Source organism: Herpailurus yagouaroundi, unplaced genomic scaffold, assembly GCF_014898765.1.
Source record: "Herpailurus yagouaroundi ecotype Mexico unplaced genomic scaffold, PumYag 28, whole genome shotgun sequence".
Classification (NCBI taxonomy): domain Eukaryota; kingdom Metazoa; phylum Chordata; class Mammalia; order Carnivora; family Felidae; genus Herpailurus; species Herpailurus yagouaroundi.
In genome coordinates this window covers 45,186,120-45,206,776 of record NW_024412376.1, presented here as the reverse complement: position 1 = coordinate 45,206,776, position 20,657 = coordinate 45,186,120, and the positions used below count along the sequence as shown (strand labels likewise).

Genomic DNA, 20,657 nt, shown 5'->3' with positions numbered 1-20,657 from the left:
ACACTAGTCTAGACATTGCTGTGAAGGTATTCTTTCGCTGTGATCAATGTTTACAATCAGTTGAATTTAAGTAAAACGGAATGTGGGTGTGGCTTTCATCCAATCAGCTGAAGGTCTTAAGAGCAATGACAGGTTTCCCCAAGAAGAAGCAATTCCAACTCAGACTGCAACATAAAAACCTGCCTCAGTTGCCCACTTGCTGGCCTACCCTGCAGATTTCAAATTTGCCAGCTCTACAACTGTGTGAACCAATACTCTGTTTCTGTCTGTCTCTCACACACACACACTTCCTATACCTCTTCTACTCCTACTGTTCTGTGTTTCTGGAGAACAGTGACTAATACAGTCACCATAATACCTGCCCCCTCCCCCTTTTTTCCTCTGATACATTAAGCTTTTCTGAAACTATTCTAGATGCAAGCATCTCCCAACATGTCCTTTTAATCATATTTAGATGTTGGGACCCTGTCTTCCTGTTTTGTTTGCTTGTTTTAATTCAGTCAGATGCATTTAGCACACAGCCATTGCAACATGAATTCTCTGGAAAGAATTTTTCCCTTTCCCCAGTGACAGAGACGAACCATTTTGATCTACCTAATTTGCCCAAAGAGCTTTTATGAAGCTTTAAACTCAGACCCTTCAAAAAAGACAATATTAGATGGAAAAGAAAAATCTATGTTTATAAAACTGACCAAACCTGTACAACTGCTTGGAAATGCTAGGAAAGTTTAGAGATATAACACAAAGGTTTAAAAGTGTTTTTATATAAACTATACCTAATATCTATTCAAAAATCCTCTGGGGAAAAACTTGAGTTGTAGAAGGGATGCATTTGCACTCATTACTTAAAGTGTTAGGATATATCCTGATATATTTTCTGGAACTAAGGATTACGATTTTTTTTAAAACCTAAATTCTGTGGCTTACAAATCTTAGTTTTACAAAATAGAGTTAATTTCACATTTTAATTAGGATAGTAAAACAAGAGAATGCCATTGATGGAAAAAAATGTATCAGAACAAGTTTCTATGACTGTTACATTTCCCTGAACGTTCTAAATGCATTTGATTGCAGTTGTAGATTCTGCCTCACCGGTGTGAAAATATTAGCTATATCTGAGCTTCAGAGCAACTCCTCATTGTAACTAAGTTTTCTTTAGTTATACTCATGTTCCATATCCCCTGCTGGATGTGATGCTCTTCCCCTGCTCATCCTGTTCATCAGGCAACCTCTGATCAGCACTGCAGCCTTTGGAAAATCTCTGGATTCCTCCTGATACCATACATGGGTATACAGACTCTTGTTTATTTTTCCTTTGTGGAAGTTAAATTAATGCCAACCCAGGGAAAGAGAAATGTTGACTGGGAGTGTTAACAAGACCCTTCACAAGATTTAAATTCTCATTACCTTGAGGCATCAATAGATACCCACTGAACATACTTTTTTTCTATTCTTTATCCATACTTCCCATACTTCCCCCTTCCTGCCCAGTTTGAGAAAAGTTTAAGGTATGCACCATGATGGTTTGATTTATATAGATTGTGAAATGATTACAATAGGTTCAGCTAATGTCTGCTTTCTTATATAGGTACAATAAAAAGTAAATAAAGAAGAAAAGAAAAAAAGGAAAAAAAATTCTCCTTGTGATGAGAGCTGTTAGGATCAATCTATTCTCATGGGAACTTTCCTGTCTATTGTACAACAGTGTTAACTGTGTTCATCATGTACATTACATCCCTAGTGCTTATTTATCTTGTAACTAGAAGCTAGTACTTTTTGACCACCTTCTTCCAATTCTCCCTCTCCCAACAATTCACCTCTGGTAAGTCTAATCTCTTTTTTTCTTTTTTTAGATTCCACATTTAAGTGAGATCGTACAGTATTTTTCTTCCTCTGTCTGGCTTATTTCAGTTAGCAAAATGCCTTCAAGGTCCATCCATGTTCTTGCAAATGGTAGGATTTCCCTGTTTTATGGCTAAATAATATTACATTGTGTATATATACCACAACTTCTTTATCCATTTGTCCATTGATGGACACTAAGGTTGTCTCCATGTCTTGGCTATTGTAAATAATGGTGCTGTCAATGTGGGGATGCACAGATCTTTTTGTTAATGTTTTTGTTTCCTTTGAATATTTCCAGAAGTGGAATTGCTGTATCATATGTTATTTTTAGGAGTTTTGAGGAACCTCCATACTGTTTTCCTTAGTGACTGTCTTACAATCCCACCAGTAGTGCACAAGAGTTCCCTTTTGCCATATCCACGCCAGCATTTGTTATCTCTGGTGTTTTTGATCATGGACATTCTAACGGGCATGAGGTAATGTCATTGTGGTTTTGATTTGCATTTCCCTAATGACTAGTGATGTTGAGCATCTTTTCATGTGCCTGTTGACCTTTCATATATCTTCTTTGGAAAAATGTCCATACGGGTCCTTTGCCCACTCTTTCTTTCTATCTTTCTTTCCTTCTTCCTTGCTTGCTATTGAGTTGTATGAGTTCTTTATATATTTTGGATATTAACTCCTTACCAAATCTATGGTTTGCAAATTCCCCCCCCCCCCATTTCATAGGTTATCTTTTTCACTTTCTTGATAGTTTCTTTTGATTTTGTGGCTTGCGCTTTAGATGTCATATCTGAAAAATCATTACCACTGCTCATGTTAAGAACTTTATCCCTATGTTTTCTTCTAGAGTTTCATGGTTTCAGGGATTACATTTAAGTCTATAATCCATTTTTTTAAAGTTTATTTATTTATTTTGAGAGAGAGAGAGAGAAAGAGAGAGTGCACACACATGTATGCACAAAAGCAGGGAAGGGGCAGAGGGAGGGAGAGAGAGAATCCCAAGCAGGCTCTGCACTGTCAGTGTGGAGCCAGTCATGGGGCTCCATTTCAAAACTGTGAGATCATGACCAGAGCCCAAATCAAGAGTTGCACACTTGACTGCTTAACTGACTAAACCCCTGTGATCCATTTTGAGTCAACTTTTATAAGTGGTTTAAGGTATGGGTCCAGTAATGGGTCTTATGGTGTTGAGATTGAGCTCCACAGTGGGCTCCATGCTGGGCTTTGAACCTAGTTAAGATTCTCTCTCTCTCTCTCTCTCTCTCTCTCTCTCTCTCTCCCCCCCCCCCCCGTCCCTCTCTTGCTCATACATGCTCATTCTCTCTCTCAAAATAAAAATAAAAATAAAAATTGAAAGCTGTATACAAATCTTTCTCTCACCTGTTTGTCATTGCATATGAAACTATGTATGTAATACATTGTTAATACATGATTGTTAATACATGAACCTCCGTGTACTTGCTTTGATAGTATAGATAACAGAATTGCTCCAGTTTGTTTAATGGCAAATCAAGATTCTGTTTTCACACTGGTTAGCATCTTTTGTTGCTTCTTGGTGTAAGTTCTAGGACCAGTTCATGGGACTTGCATAAAACTTAGAAGAAAACAACCGGTTGTTGAAATTGAACAAACCAATCTGTGACATCTACTTTCATGGCTTGGGCTTGGTAAAACAGGAAGCTAGTTGGGGGTATTCTATATACATTAGTTATGCTCTTTCTCTCCTTGTTCCTAAGTATTGCTCTTGTCATGTCAATTGTTAACAGAATCATAAACATTGCACCATCACTATTCCAACCATCTGATGATTCTGTAACAAAAGGAATCTGAAGGGACTCTGATAAAGACAGTGATATTTTATAAAATTAGTCCCCCTCATCAAAATTGTGGTGTAGACCTGAAAATCAGATAATTTGCCTATCCTTCTGTAATCACTGTGTTTTGTCTAGATAGATGAAAATTAATAGGAGGGACTATAAATGAACTTTGTACCTGCGACAGCTCTTGCCTAGGAGGTATCAAAAGTGGATGTTGTATCTCCCACAGTTGGTTCTAAACAGCCTTAGCTGAAACTGCTATGAATTTAAAGCACCCACCAGCTAAAGATGAACAATGATTGGTATGTTAGATCCTCACCAGACCCAAATGAAGAGTCTTCTGTGACCAATGAAAAATGTGACTTGTTTTAAGCAGTTATATCAGTACTACGGAGTCATTTCACCCTCTCTTGTATGTAAGCTTTGGTCCCTAATTAGCACAAACACAGTGAACTTCCCCTTTCTGGGATACATGGGACCCTGACTTCTCCTCTTTAGTGAACCACCCTGGATTTCCTCACTGATGTGTATTTCCTTGCCTGGCAAGTCACTAAACTCAGTGCTCCTTTATTTGACCACTGCAGTGGTCTCAGTATTTCTTTTAAAAACATTCATATTCCCTATATTACTCACTATTTAAATAGGAGATAACCCTATCTAGTTTGTGAACTTCCCCTTTCTGGGATACATGGGTCCCTGACTTCTCCTCTTTAGTGAACCACCCTGAATTTCCTCACTGATGTGTATTTCCTTGCCTGGCAAGTCACTAAACTCAGTGCTCCTTTATTTGACCACTGCAGTGGTCTCAGTATTTCTTTTAAAAACATTCATATTCTCTATATTACTCACTATTTAAATAGGAGATAACTCTATCTAGTTTGTGTGTGTGTGTGTGTGTGTGTGTTTCCAGAAGCACAGATAGCAATATAACTCCACAGTGTTAAACAAAAAACAACAGAATTCTTAAATGGTTTTTAAAACATGTCCCCCTCCCACCCCCCTGTTTAAAATGTTGCTAGTTTTCCTCTAATTGTTACAGACTCTGGAAACAAAGACTTATGTTCATCATTAGACAGTTTTTCTATCATCCACTAAATTTCTTCAAGCATTTGGATTGCTGTACATAAACCAAGCGAGGTAGAATCTTTTGATTTCCTGTGAATTCAATAGGAGCTCATAGGATGGGTGAAAACACATTACAAAAGATCAACATCCCAATTCTCAAAAACCAAATACTTCAGATAAGATGGCTCAGAGTTGCACTTGGTAAGCACCCTGGTGCCCATAATAGGGATGCGCACATTCAGAGGCACAGCACAGGATGCTGGGGTCTGGAGAGCTCTAGAATTCATTTACTAACAGAGAGTAACTGCTTTCATTTCAGTGGGTACTGATTAGTAAAGTGGCCAACTAAATGTTATATATCTATTTCTTTTATTAACGACTTCATTGGACCTTAGAAAGACCCGGGTTCTATATTAATTAGAATTGTGAGAACCCAATAAGGACATTAGAAAGTCATTTGACCTGTGAGAAAGAAAGAAAGAACACTCTAAAATCAAGTCTATTTCTCTCTATACCTCTAAGAAGATAAAGGAGGAGAGGAAGGGACAGACCTACAGGGCAAGAGAATCAGTTAAGCACTTAATGGAATTGTGGACTTTAAGTCAATATTATTATATTTTCATTTCAATGGACCAGTTGTTAGCACTACATTTATTTTAGTCTCTGAATGACTAACAGTTTAAAATTTTTTCTATCTTTTGTATTTTTGCATTAGTCCCCAACTGCGTATAGCATCTCACCATTTTGTGCTTCATATTAAACCAGTGCAAAGTGCCAGTTTCCTCCCTGTTTATTTGGTTTTCCTGGTGTGCTCTAAAGACGTGATTTTAAAAAGAACTAAACTATTCATTCAAATGGACTTTTTCCTGCCCTTAGAAGAAAAGAATAATACATGAAGAGTTTTAAAAGCCATAACAAACAATAGAAAACAGAGCTAGCAAAAGTAATGGGATGTAGAAATCAATCCCATTCAGTTTCTGGACTCAGACCTAGTTTGTGATGACATGGCTAAATGTACCAAGAAGGTTGGAATCATCAGTAAACATGGAACTCATTATGGTGCCTCCCTCAGGAAAATGGTGAAGAAAATTGAAATTCGTCAGCAAGCCAAGTACACTTGCTCCTTCTTAGGCTAAACCAAGATGAAAAGACAAGCTTCAGGGATCTGGCACTGTGATTCCTGCATGAAAACAGCAGCAGGTAGTACCCAGACCTACATCACTACTTCTGCCATCACAGTAACATCTGCCATCAGAAGACTGAAGGACTTGAGAGGCCAGGAGCAGCTCCACCATTTGAAACATTGCTAGTCTATAAATGAGTTAGTTTATGTAACAGACAAAAAAAAAAGAAAAAAAGAAGGAAAGAAAGTAAGGAGGAAGAAAAGAAAGAAAAGGAAAAGAAAGGAAAGAAAAAAGAAAGACATCACATTCAGTCCCTTTGGGTGTTGTGAGTTGGATGGATTGAGGTAAAGACCATGCATGTTTGCTATGATGCTGACACCAGTTCCAATGTGTAATTTTTCCAATACTACCAGGCAATTCTCTGACACCAGCTGGGTATCCTACAATTCAAGTCATTTCTGACACTATCTATCCCAAGAGAGCATCAGATCCCACAGGGTAAGCGCCCTGTCCCACAAGACTGTCCTCACTTTAGATGACAATTGCAAGTCTAGATTGTCACCTGTGCTTCTGACCAACTGGCTATAGATGGGAGGTTCCAATGACTCCCTCTTGGGTTCAACTAATTTGCTAGAGTGGCTCACAGAACTCAGAGAAACATTTTACTTACTAGATTACTGGCTTATTATAAAAGGGTATGACTCAAACAGCCAGGGTAGGGGGTGCAGAGCTTCCTTGCCTTCTCTGAGGGTGCCACTCTCCCAGTACCTCTACATGTTCACCAACCTGGAAGCTCTCCTAATTAATAGGCCCTTTGGGTTTTTATGGAGGCTTTATTACATAGACATGATTGATTTAGTTTTTGGTCACTGATGATTGATTCAGCCCCTTTTCCCTCCTTACAGGTTGTGGGGGGTTGAAAGGGTGGAACTGAAATTTCTAACCCTCTAAACACAAGGTTGGCTCCCCAGTTAATCAGCCCCTATCCTTAGGTGCTTTCTAGAGTCGCCTCATTAACATAACAAACGATACCTTGACTATTCTCTTTACAGGAATTCAAGGGGGTTTAGAAGCTTGGTTCCAAAATGGGGAGAAGATCAAATATATACTTTTTTTCTTAAACGTTTATTTATTTATTTATTTATTTAACTTATTTCCTCTTTTATTTTTTAAAATTTACATCCAAATTAGTTAGCATATAGTGCAACAATGATTTCAGGAGTAGATTCCTTAGTGTAATGTTTATTTATTTTGAAAGAGAGAGAAAGAGAGGCAGAGAGAGAAAAGAGAGAGAGACTCCTGAGCAGGCTCTGTGCTGTCAGCACAAAGCCCAGCATGGGGCTTTATCTCATGAACCATGAGATTAGACCTGAGCCAAATTCAAGAGTCAGACACTTTACTGACTGAGTCACCCAGTCGTCCCATGTATTCCTTTTTTTTTTAAGTTTATTTATTTATTTTTGAGAGAGAGAGCACATGCACAAAGTGGGGGAGGGGCAGAGAGAGAGAGAAGGAGACAAAGAATATGAAGCAGACTCCAGGCTCTAAGTTGTCAGCACAGAGCCCAACACAGGGCTCGAACCCATGAACCATCAGATCATGACCTGAGCAGAGGTTGGACACTTAACTGACTGAGCCACCCAGGTGCCTCACTCCTATGTATTCTTAGTACAAATCACAATATCTACCTGCCTGCTTGTTCTTAATGACATGAAGAGCTTGGAGAAAAAAGCTGCATAATTGATCCTAGCATCCAGCAAATCTGAAGGTTACCTCTATTCTTTTATATTCTGGGCATACATTATAAGACATAGTAAAACTGAAACACAAGTGGCTCTGACATAATTATTAGAGAGTGGTTCCTGTATTAGTATTTTACTGTCATGTAAAAATTGCCACAAACTTAGAAGCTGAATAAAGCACACACACATTATCCTACAGCTTCAATGGACCAGGAATACAGACATAGCTTAGCTGAGTCCCTGGCTCAGGGTCATAAGACAGCAACCACAGTGTTAGCTGGACTGCATCCTTATCCAAAGCCTTGAGTAGGAAGGATCTGCTTCCAAGCTCATTCAGATTATTGACAGAATTCATTTTCCTGTTGTTGTGTGACTAACAGTCCCAGTTTCTTACTGGCTATTGGCTGGATGCTGCCCTCAGCTTCTAGAGGTCCCTTGAAGTTTCCTGCTGATGAGGGACCATAAGACAGGCTGAGGGCAAAGTACAAATTAGCACACCACCCCCCCTCCCCCAGGTGGTATATGTATGATGTTCCTTGTATACTCCTGGCTACCCCAAAACAGGAAGAGACAAAAAAAAAAAGGTTAAATTAATAAGAGTCACCACCAGTTTACAAGAAAAAAGACATCCCATCGATAGTCTAAAGGCCAGGAATTCCCTAACGTCCTAGCGTTAATGCTTTGCTAGAGGGAAAAACAACCTTAGCTTGACATTAGCTAGGCCTCCAGTAATCTGTGAATCTTTAGCATATGAAAATCACTTTGGAAACTTCCCTTTTGACTTTACCTCCCACAGTCCCATAGTATACAAGGAGCCACTCTTCACAACCCCAGTGCAGCTCTTTCTGCCCACTGGTCCTGTCTCCATGCTTTAATAAAATCACCTTTTTGCACCAAAGACATCTTCAAGAATTCTTTCTTGGTTGTCAGCTCTTAACCCCATGAACCCCACCAACACTCCAATACCCCATGACTGCCATGTGGATCTTTCAACATGTAGTTTGCAACATGGCTGTTTTCTTCTTCAAGGCCAGCAGAGAATCTTTCTAGTATGTGCTAGCAAGCCAGATATTGATTTAAATTCAGACTTAGAACAACACATTAAAGAATCTTTTGTCTACAAATTAACATTAGTAACTTTGAGTGAAATGAATAAGTAATAACATGATTGTTGGTAAGAATAAAAAGAAGAGATAAATTAGAGTGAATGCAATTATTTCCAAACTTCTAGCTGTACTTGTTTTCCATTAAATGCGGCTTATATGTTTTGCCATATGATTTATAACCAGCTTCTTCCAGAGCAACTATGAGTAAAGCAATGACATCCACTAATCTGGAGTGACCCCATTTTCCTTGGCATTTGGAACTACTGCCCGAAGGAAGAGAAGACTCAACTTTCCTGAGTCAACTTTCCTGTTGCCATACAACAACTCTTGAAACAGGATTTCCAAACTGCATTATGCTATACTACTTTGCAGTGAGCTGTGCAGAGTATGCTCGGCTTAGTAATGACACAGGTCAGAGTTAAAGAGATATGTAAGTGAAGGAATCGGAGAAGCGCAGAGGAAATGGCTGGTACGAATAGCCATAGGGGAGCTGTTCCTATTATTTCTATGTCAGGTGGTCCAAGCAGGGAACTGAGTTCTGATGGCACAGGCTGTAGCTAGTACGATAGGAAAAGATAGGATAAAATAGGCAGACAGGGAAAGGATAGGACCTGAGGTCCCTGGGTGGGAAAAACACATATTTTGGAACAAGGCTGGGAGTGTCTGACGACAGCAAACCATCTCATGCGTAAGATTTCCCTTAAGAATGTGAGAGACACCACCTACTCCCCCGCAAATTTCCCTCAGGAATTTGACAAAAGACCTAACCAAAAATAAGCAGTAGACCATAAAAACGTGTGACCCACAAGGAACCATCCCTCATACCATAGAAATGAGCCAATCAGGAATGAACAACGCAGCACCTAGAGCTATCAAGCCAATGAAGGCAGAACCTGAGAAGGCATGAGGGGGAAGGGAAGGGACGGCCGACCAGAACCTTATAAAACAAGGACGCTTGCCTATAGTCCTGGGGCATTCACTTTTGAATGTGCCCTCTCTGTAAAGAGAGCTTTCATACTATTCTTCCTCTCTGATCTTATACTCTAATAGACTTTTGCCTGCTGCTCATTTTGTGTCCACCTCTTCATTCTCCAAAGAGGCAAGACAACGATTTCCGGGTGTTGTGGTAAAAAAATCCTGCGACACTAGGACCAAAAGACCCTGCAGAAACCTCTGTCAGAGACCCCTTCCAAATATCCGTTATACCATACACCAGCAGGTTCCTATTTAGGGCTCTTTTTCCTAACAAGTGAGTTCACAGGAGAGAAAAATTGGAGCTGCAGAGGAAAATCAATTTAAAGCTTGAAAGGTGAAATTGTGTAGAAAAAAATCACCCTTTCATGCTTAATTAATCATGGAAAATGTGTCTGCCAGCATGAAGCCATTTTATCAGAAAACAGGCCAGGTGAAACAGTTAAGGAAATGGCATTACCAATCCCAACACTGTCACACATGAGAAAACAAGAGAAGAGAAGCATTGCAGGCAGACAAAACTGTATTCAGTGGTTCATAAAATTGGAGTGTTTTACATCTAGAGAGTACTTTTTCATGAATATCTCCTCAGTGCTCTAAAATTAACATTTGGGATGATTTCTAATTACTGTAATTGTTTTGGTCGACTCAACTTTTAAAATAAAAGGCAAAGGTTTAACTTCTGTGAAATGCTTTACAGGTCTAATTTTGAAGGTTGTGGCAGGTAGTTCTAGATCTTTCATTTCGAGCAGAGATAAGAGAACTCTCTGGCCTCTGAGAAGTTTTAAATTAAAGGAACTATAAATTTGTTACTCTCATTACTTCTCAAACTTACTTAAACACAGGATTTTATTTTTTCTTTTAATGCAACATCTTTTAACAACTAGTTCCATGGCCCTCCACTCAGGAAATACCAGTTAAATTATTTTCAAGTCATATCACAGCCATGTGAAAAAAAAATTCCATCCATCAGTGCTTCTTAAACCTCACACCAAAATAATCCTAAGGACATATAAAAGTGAATTTGTCCTGAGGAGGGGCAAGAACCAGGGACCTGGGGCATATAGCTATAGGCTATAAGCCGTGAAGTCTTAGAGATGTCTTAAAAATTCCCCGTGAAGCTTCATAATAGAAAAGCTTGTGTTAATAGGAAAGTAAAACTCTGCTCAAGGGATTTGTGCCAAATTTACTGAGTCTTCTCACTGCCCTCCTCTCCCCATGGACACAAACCCTGTATTAATGACTGGTATTACTTGCAGTAAGCATTATTGAAGTCATGAAGTCTCTAAAGAAAACGGACTACAATCTTAGGTTACCGAGCCTCTCTGAACCGTACTTACTGCACTACAGATTTCTCACCCTGTTGTGATGATAAACTTGCAAACAACTGACTTGTGCACACTTAAAAAATGCCTAGCCCTAAAATGTGTTTTCAAAAGAAATTCAATCGATTTTCTATTAGTTGACATTCATTATTAGTCTTCCAACTGTAATAAAGGGTTCCCCATAGCATCAGTGAAAACACATATTAAGCTCTGGGTTATTAAAACTTAGGGGAAGGCTTCCAATCCTAGGTATACACCCGAGAGAAATGAAAACATTATTCATAATATCCAAAAAGTGGAAACAAGCCGAATGCCCATCAGCTGACGACAGATAAATAAAAAATGGTATATCCACACCATAGAATATTATTCATCCATAAAAGGAATGATGTATTTCTATATGCTACAATGTGAATGAACTTTGAAAACACTATGCTAAGTGAGAGAAACCAGACAACAGGCCACACATTCCATGATTCCATTTATATGAAAAGTGCACGATAGGCAAATCTATAGAGACAGGAAGTAGGTTAGGGGTTGGCAAGACCTAGGGCAGGCTAGGGGAAATGACTAGAGTGACTGCCAACAGGTACGGGTTTCTTTCTGGGGGAACGAAATGTTAGCAAACTAGATTGTGGTGATGGTTGCACAATGCTGGGAATATATTAATACCTTTGAATTGTGTACTTTATTCTTTTAAGTTCATTTTATTTATTTTGAGAGTGAGAGAGAGAGAGAGAGAATGGGGGAGGGCAGAGAGAGTGGGAGACAGAGAATCCCTAGCAGGCTCTGCACTGTCAGCACAGAGCCCGACCTGGGGCTCGAACCCACAAACCAACCACAGGATCATGACCTGAGCTGAAATCAAGAGTCAGACGCTTAACTGAATGAGCCATCCAGGTGCCCCACCATTAAATTGTGTACTTTAAATGGGTGAATTGTATAATACACGAATTATATCTCCATAAAGGTATTAAAATATTATATTTACATTTCATGTATTTTTATGTACATAAATTTCATGTAAATAAATAGATTTTGCAACAAAACAAAACAAAACTAAGGGGCAGGGGAAGCCCCAGGAGTGGTTGCTTATGTTCAGCAATGCAGAGCATAAAATAATCTAGCAGGGAATTGTTTAGGTCTTTACAGATTTTCTGCTGTTTGCAATTAAAGGCACAAGGGGAAATCAAACTTCATATATTCAATCCATAAAACGAAATCCAATAGGAGATACTAGAATTACTTCATACCCTTCTTGACTCTTCATTGCACCAAATGAATAACATTTTACCATCCCTTAGTCATATTCAATTATACTGTTTCTGCAACACATTCACATTGATCAAGTAACATATTAACCACATATGTACTTATTTGTGTAATAATACTTTCTCAGAAAGCCTGAGCCTTCTTTCCTCCATAAAGTAGGCTAATGGTGACTGAAAATTCTTGAACTGCTGTCCACAAGAATAATCCCCTTAGACCTACTAAGATCATGCTGGATATCCAATAGATTTCAAGACAACAGTTAACAACATTCTTATAATTTTAGGGCCATAAGGGCCCTTGGAGATGATGAGTTCGACAACTTGATGTTTCAGAGGAGGACCAGTCCTCCATTGTGGAGCTAGCAGACATTCAGGTCTCCTGATTCCCTGGCTTATATTTTCCCACTAAGCCTATCTCTAAATTGTAATTCAGGATAGCAATGATGACACTGAATAAGGTTTTAGTCAGTTACTGAAGTACTCACATCTCAATCACAGTACTCTTCAGTTATATAGTTTCTAAAGGGCTTTCACAAGCATAAGTTATTAGAGCCTCATCACATCCTGTGAACCAGACAGAAATCAGCATCTCTATTTTAGACAGAGGTTCAAAAAGTCCTAAGATTTGCCCAAAGCCATAGGGCTGGTAAGTACTGGCTCTGGAATGAGAACTTGACACTCAACATTTTCCAAGCAGAACTCCTTATTCCTTGCCAACGTGTTCCCCAGGTTCCCACGTTAAAAACCTGGGCGTCACTTTGTTTTGTTTTAGGTGACATAAACAAATTTCATTTAACACTTCATGAAATGAACAGTTTCCTTTTGGAGAACTGCAAAATGGGTGGAAGGCAAGAAGATTTTATAGGATAAAGAATAAAGACCAAGGAAGAAACAAATAGAGAACATCTGATTGGCTGGGGTCACCCAGTCACCCTTGATTGGGGTGAGAAGGCCCAGAGTTGGCTTGGCATTTGGAGATTGGATGACTGGGTATACTGCAGTTCTGGTCAAGTGGAGCTTTTACAGGGACATGAAAGTTATCTAAGTTTAGTTCCCTGATGTGACACCCTAGGCAGAAACAGTTCCATCTTGGGCCTAGGAATTTATTTCAACAGTCCCCCTTTTTGATTATCCTCTTGCCCAATCAAGAGGTTTGATCAAAACATCAGTCTTAGCATGAGTCTCAGTTACCAATGCCTCTTCGAGTCTCTATGCCTTGTACAAAAGGCAATATCAGGCTTGTATTTTTCGAGCTGGTTATATTTTTCTGTTCTCTTTTGTTGTTCCAGTAGGACACAGACCATCAGTGACTGGCGAATGGCTGCTCACTTGCATTTAAAACTTTGGGAGAACACAGTATATTAGGGAGACAATAATAATGTTAGAAAGAAGACACTAGGCATCACTCTTGAGTTCCTCTCTCTGCTCCCTCAAATTCAAGAACTGTCAATTCTAGCTCCTACAAATTAAAAAAAAAATCTATCCACTTCTCTCCACACTCATTGCTACCACTTAAGCTTATACCAACATTATTTCTCACTTATCTTACTGCAATCTCCCCCTTTCTACTTTTGCCTCTGCCTGTGATCTAGTCTCTATAATGCAAAGTTATGTGCACATAGCACCCGGTAATCACGTCACCGCTCTGTCTGAACTTTACTGTTTCTTCTTCACTTTCAGGATAAAGTCCACTGACACATTGAGAACATCTTTCCTGGTCTGGAGCCTGCTCACTGCTTCAGCTCCTGCCACAACCTCTGTTCTCTGACCCATGCAGTTAGAGTGAGCTCACGGCAGCCCCCAAATTTCCTCTGCTCTTTCTTCTGTTTTGCCTTTCCACTCTTCTTTTCCTTTTTTCCCTCACCTGGCTACATCTTGGGAAGCCTCGTTTCAGTTCTGGATAAGATGCCTTTCACATTTGCTCTCATAACAATCTAAACTGACTCTCAATATAGCATTTACCCTGACTTTTAACTTATCCCCCATGAGACTGTAAGTTGCTTCACAGCTGGGACTATGCCTTTTTTCCTGTTATATATCATGAGCCTGGCATATAGCAGGTACCCAAAAAATATTTGCTAATTAAATAAGAGATACTTACGTCAGAACAGAACTATGCCATTTCTGAAATTTGAGGCAAGTTCTTCCTATGTGTTTCTTTTCATAGTTGATGACAATCATATTCCAAATCTTAAACACTTGGACTGAGTAAGTGGCTACAATATATTTCTCATTGAAAAACACAGAGTTTAAGTGAACCTCTACATAAATGACACATTAATGATAACAGATACTGTTTAATGGTTATGTGGCTTCTGTTTGAAGTGACAAGAGTTTTGAAAATATATAGCGATGATGGTTGCACAAGACTGTGAATGAATGCATTTCGTGATGTTTTAAATCGACTATAGTTCTATGGGAGGGATGCAAATTGTTGAAGCATTCATATTTTTTATTCTCTCTTTTCGGAACTCCACTGTAACTGATTGATAAATCAGCCACATTTCAGGAATGATCTGGCTTTTCAAAGTATACTCATCCAACCAGCCCTTATGCTCTAGAATACTGAAAGCTGGAACTTGTACTTACCCATTGAAGTGCATATTATGTTTTCTTAACATGTTTGTTAGTAAAGATGCCTATTATGTTATCAACCAAGAAAATTTGATTCTGAAAGCATTTTTAAAGTTCAGTCCTTAGTCTAGCTCAGCTGAACTGAATTTCCAAGGTAATGCAAAATCACTATTTTTATAATGATGGACAATTTCAGTTCTAGACATCAAACACTTGCCAGGATTTCACAGATTTAAATCAGTTTGCTTAACAAAAGAGAAGCCAGTGTGCAGAGGTTCCTGACATTTTGTGTGTGTCATGGAAGCCCTTTGACAGCCTGGGGACCGTTCCTCAGACAATGTTTCTGAATGTACACAAGAAAATGGTTATAATTATGTAAAACTCAATTATATTAAAACACAGTTATCAGAATAGTAAACATTTGTTCTGAAGCTGCTATGGAAAACAGTTGGGTGGTTACCAAAAAAGCTAAGCATAGAATTAGCCCATGAGACCTATCAATTCCATTCTTAGATATATATACCCAAAGGAATGAAAAGCAGGGACTAGAACAGACCCTCCTATGCTAGTGTCCATTATGGCATTATTCACAACAGCCAAAAGGTGGATATGACCCAAGTATCTGTCAACAGGTGAATGGATAAGCAAAATGTAGTATATGCACACAATGGAATATTATTCAGCGATAAAAATGAAGTACTGAGGGACGCTTGGATGGCTCAGTTCATTAGGCATCTGACTCTTGATTTCAGTTCAGGTCACGATCTCACAGTTTGTGAGTTCAAGCCCTGCATCGGGCTGTCTGCTATCAGCACAGAGCCCACTTCAGATCCTCTGTTTCTCTCTCTCTTTTTGCCCCTCCCCACCTCTCTCTCTCTCTCAGATAAACATTTTTTTTTTTTTAAATGAAGTACTGGTACATCTGATACTGATACATGAATGAACCTTTAAGACATCATGTTCAGTGAAATAAGCTAGACACAAAAGGACAAATATTGTATGATTCCACTTATGTGAAATATACAGAAAGACTAATTTATAGAGACAGAAAGTGGATTAGAAATTACAAGGGCTGGGGGAGGGGGTTGGGGAATTACTGTGTAATGCTTGGAGCATTTCTGTTTGGGGTATATAAAAAATTTTGAAAATAGTGGTGATGGTTGTATGACACTGTGAATGCAATTAGTGCCACTGAATTATATGTGTAAACTGGCTAAAACAGCAAATTTTATGCTACATATATGACTACAATTTAAAAAAAATTAATAATGTAGTATATCCAAACCCACTGAACTGTACACTTTAAATGGATGAATATGAATTATTATGGTACGTGAATTATCTCTTAAGACTATTAAAAAATTTTCCAATAGTAATTATTACCAAAATTTCAAAGTAGTGATGAATATAAAGGATACTTTGACATCTCTACAATTCCCATAATTTGATATTAAAATATCTGTTATTCCTATTGGTTGGTCACCAAGCCATAAGTTTTGCTGGTGGTATTATCATTTGTTACCTACCTGTATAATTGGGGGGAAAGCTGTATTTTAGGTGGAGGTTAGTAATTATAAAGATATTCTTTTTACTTTTTTTCATTCAAGTTCCTTGACCGTCTGAATTGTATCTACAGATCTCTTGGGTTAAGATCTACAGATTTATTTTACTGAAAATAAACTACGCAGGAGAAAAAGTGGATTTGCCTTTAATGTCTTTAATTCATCTACGCACACAATTTTGGCCACTGAGACTCTGAAGCTAGGCAGCATTTATTAATTTAACAGAGCATGTAAGATCAAACTGCCTTTTTAAAAAAGGAAATGGGAAATCCATTACAGGTCTTCCCCCAAATAATCATTTAACTCCAGCAGCTCTATGCAGTTGCTTAAAAAGACCAGAAAGTCATTGTCTCAAGAAACCCATTTTCTTTTCTCCCAATGCTGTGCCAATTGATGCATATTCCATTTTTCTTTCATCACAGGAAGCAGAGACCACAGCCATTTTCAGGCTATCATAATCATTTCAGCTGAGAAACTCAGTTGGCTCTCCAGAGCGAAGATGCTTCCAGCTGTAACACAGCCAACTTTACCAAAGGGCCTGTCCTGAGCATGGCTTAGTGCCCGCCTTGATGATTAAAGATGGGACGTCTAGCTTCTTGAAGCTCTTCATGTGAAGGAAACCTTTTACATGGCTGAGCTCAAAGGGATTCCATTTCTCTCCCTTCAGCAGGATTTTATTTTCTAGTGGATGTTTCTAATGTTCTTCGCTCTTTTTGCATGAACATCATCACACCTCATTCTGTTTCAGAGAATTTTTACTTCCAAAATAACAACTTGCATACCTTCCTCAGCACGTTTGTTCGATGTAACTAAGGTCAGGTATTAAGAAAGTTGCTTATTATAAGATGGAGGGATTGCTTTAATAATGGTATTTTATTTTTGTCAAACACTTTGTCAAACACTTTTTAATACATACACCAAAGTATGTTCTGTTTTCTGAACACTATCTTAGAGAATGGAAAAGAATGCATAAGTAGGATTAAGAAATGTGAATAAAGTCATAGGTGAAGTATATTGCAGGGCTGGAAAAAAACCAAGAACCAGAGAAGAAGAGGAATATGACGAGCCTCCAGAACTAATTCTCTAAGTTGTGCAGAAGCAATTAAAAGCTAACGAGAAGGAAAGTGAGGACAGAAGGTGAAAGGAGAGGTAGAAAGAAGAAGAAAGTAAAAGCCAAAAAGCGGAATACTGAAGGCGTCACTTAACGATGATTTGGAAGCTCCAAGGCTCCCTCTGCTTATATCTGCAGAAGGGTACATTCCCACGTTCACTTTCTTAAACTCGTGTCACAAAAGAGTAGCAAAAGCCAAACATTCTACTTCCACACTCTATTTCTTTTTTTTTTTTTATGTTTATTTATTTACCTTTGAGAGAGAGAGAGAGAGCATAAGCAGGGGAGGGGCAGAGAGAGAGGGAGACACAGAATCTGAAGCAGGCTCCAGGCTCTGAGTTGTCGGCACAGAGCCCAACGCAGGGCTCGAACCCACAAACCGCAAGATCATGACCTGAGCCGAAGTGGGAAGCCCAATCGACTGAGCCACCCAGGTGCCCCCAGGCTCTATTTCTAATAACACACCTAATGAACAAAACACTGTGATCCTTGATCATTTTATCAGTTAACCCCATACCCTAACGTTAGCTTGAGATTTCAAGAGGCTGACGTCACATTGCTACTGGCTTCCTGGCTTTGTGCTACCGCTAGGACACAGCCTCTGGAAACCTGACCAGGTTAACACGAGGGATGTTTAGCATACTTAACTACATGGTCTCCTGCTAGTGAGGTCAGGGTTTGATATTCATTCTGCGCCTCTTACATAGGTTTTGTTTCTCTGACAGCTTCTCATATATTTAGGCTGAAAGGGCACAGATGGATATATGCATATTCATTCCCACTTTTTGCAAATTACTTTAGAAAAGTCTGAATCATTATCGTACATGGAGCCAAGCCAGTGTGTCTGTGGCCTGATAGCGAACGATGAACAAAATGCCCAGCAGCCCAACTTATTTGAAGCTCAGTCAGAATGCAATCTGTAGATAATTTTTCTATTAAAAATATTGTCTTCCTTGACTCCAGTCATTCAAAACTGCAGATGAGTCATCTGCCCTAAGTTGAATCAGTGACTTCTGATTTGTAAAAGTGGCAAGTGGCAATGGCATCATTTGCTCATTTGTGCTTCTCGTCTTCCTCTCTCTGAAGGACTTGCCTTTATGCATATGCTTCCGAGTATTTGCCTACAATTTCTACTTTAAATTAAATGTCTTCTGCATTCCAGAGCAACATGTAATTTCTGAACAAAGAGCAGATTGATACATTTAAGGATAATATTAATACTGACTTAATTTTATAAGAACTAGGATTTTGTGATTGTCTTATCCTTCCACATGTTCAAGTGCTAATAACATTAATACTAATAGTCATTTTACCCAATGTCACCAAGAGTTAGTTTTCCTATAAAATGGGGGGATAATACCTATCTCATGATGATACTGTGGAGATTAAATGAGAGGTAAGGAATTTAAATGTCGAGCACAATACCCGGGACAAGATAGACGTTCAATAAATGTTGAACCTGAATTTGAAACCAAACTACTTTACTTCATTATCAAGAAGATGGATACATGTTAACTAGCCATTCCAAGTAAGTCAAAATGTTCTTCTCAGTTTAGAGAGCTCTATGTGTCCATATATACCTCATAAACTAATATACATATGTGTATATACACATATGTGTATTTGTTTATTTATAATTATCTATTTACTAGGCACATGTGTTATGTCCATGGAATTTAATGCTGAAGTTGTCAAGTTTTATTTTATTTTACTTTTTAATGTTTATTTATTCATTTTGAGACAGAAAGAGAGACAGAGAGAGAGAGAGAGAGAGAGAGAGAGAGCGCGCTCATGCACATGAGTGGGACAGGGGCGGGGAGAGAGAGGGAGAGAGAAGCCCAAGGAGGCTCCTTGCTGTCAGCACAGAGCCTAATGTAGGGCTTGAACTCATGACCCTGGAGATCAAGACCAGAGCTGAAATCAAGAGCTGGACACTTAACCAACTGAGCCACCCAGGCACCCCTGTCAAGTTTTATTTTAAATTCAGCCCTGAAGTGATTATTTAAGAGCCTGTTTATATAAAACACAAGACAAAAACAGCTTTGCCTTTTTTTAAGCAATAAACTCTCTTTTCAAGCAATAAAATGTTTCTTAAATTGATGTATGTGGTAATGAGGATATTTAGCAACTGGAAAATGAAAAGCAAGCGATGCACAATAATGTGATCTAAAGGAGACACTCCCTGAATATAGTAGGTATTGACTTACTAGTAGAGAATGCTAAAAGAGCATCATTCATAAGATTTCTTAGCTTTCAAAAATGTTTTCTCCTTTCATTAATCATCCTTGTGAAGAGTGATTATTTTCTCATACCAGAGTTTTCCTAGGTTACTGCATGCTCAGCCTGGCTTTCAACTTTTATACATGGAATTGCATGGTTTAAAAAAGTAGATTATGGTAAAAAAAAAAAAATAAGCCTGTGTTTTATTTTATGGGGAGAAAATGATGAACAAAATGCTTTCATGCTCAAAGATAAAGTGACCAAAGCAATTTTTCTTTGAGATTATTTGCTGTCGATCATAAACTCTAAAATACATTTATTTTTTAATTTCAAAAATCTCTTTCCAAATTATCCATAATTATGATCGATATTATTTTTTAAATCACAACTATGACTAAGCATACAGTCTCTACAAATCATAAAATGTATTTGAGATTTGGTAGCTTTTTCATGAGTTTGTATTTATACTTTTGCTCAACCAATATGATTGGAGCACCTATTATATGCTAGGTATTGTCAGGAAGTCATTTCAATTCTAACACAGATTATGATCAGGATTATATGATTCGATTGAACACATCAATTTAATCAGCCAGATTATCTCCTCTTCTTTACCTGGTACACACAGCCCAAACTACAATCCTAAACAACTCCCTTTTTACATAAAGATTAAAAAGCAGACAATAAGTAAATAAAATTTAAGTTACCTGCTATCTCCCAGACCTCTAGGACTTCAAAATTAATGGAAGACATAATTACAGCAAGAGGTATGTGTGTGTGCTAACTCTTTTGGACTATTTGAATATATTTTGTTTGTACACATATTATTTTTAGTTTAAAACAATATGGCTGAAAACATTAGCACTAGCAGAATAAAATGGAGAACTGAGAAAATCATCTGGAAATCATCTCCCTTTCAC

At 38.4% G+C, this 20,657-nt stretch overlaps 1 protein-coding gene and 1 pseudogene across 1 annotated transcript in view; one reads left to right on the top strand and one right to left on the bottom strand.

Moving 5' to 3' along the window:
* FREM3 (FRAS1 related extracellular matrix 3) overlaps positions 1–20,657 on the bottom strand; it is an 86,611-nt gene that overhangs the window by 49,699 nt on the left and 16,255 nt on the right. The window lies entirely within an intron of this gene.
* LOC121039866 (60S ribosomal protein L37a-like) lies at positions 5,735–6,040 on the top strand (annotated as a pseudogene).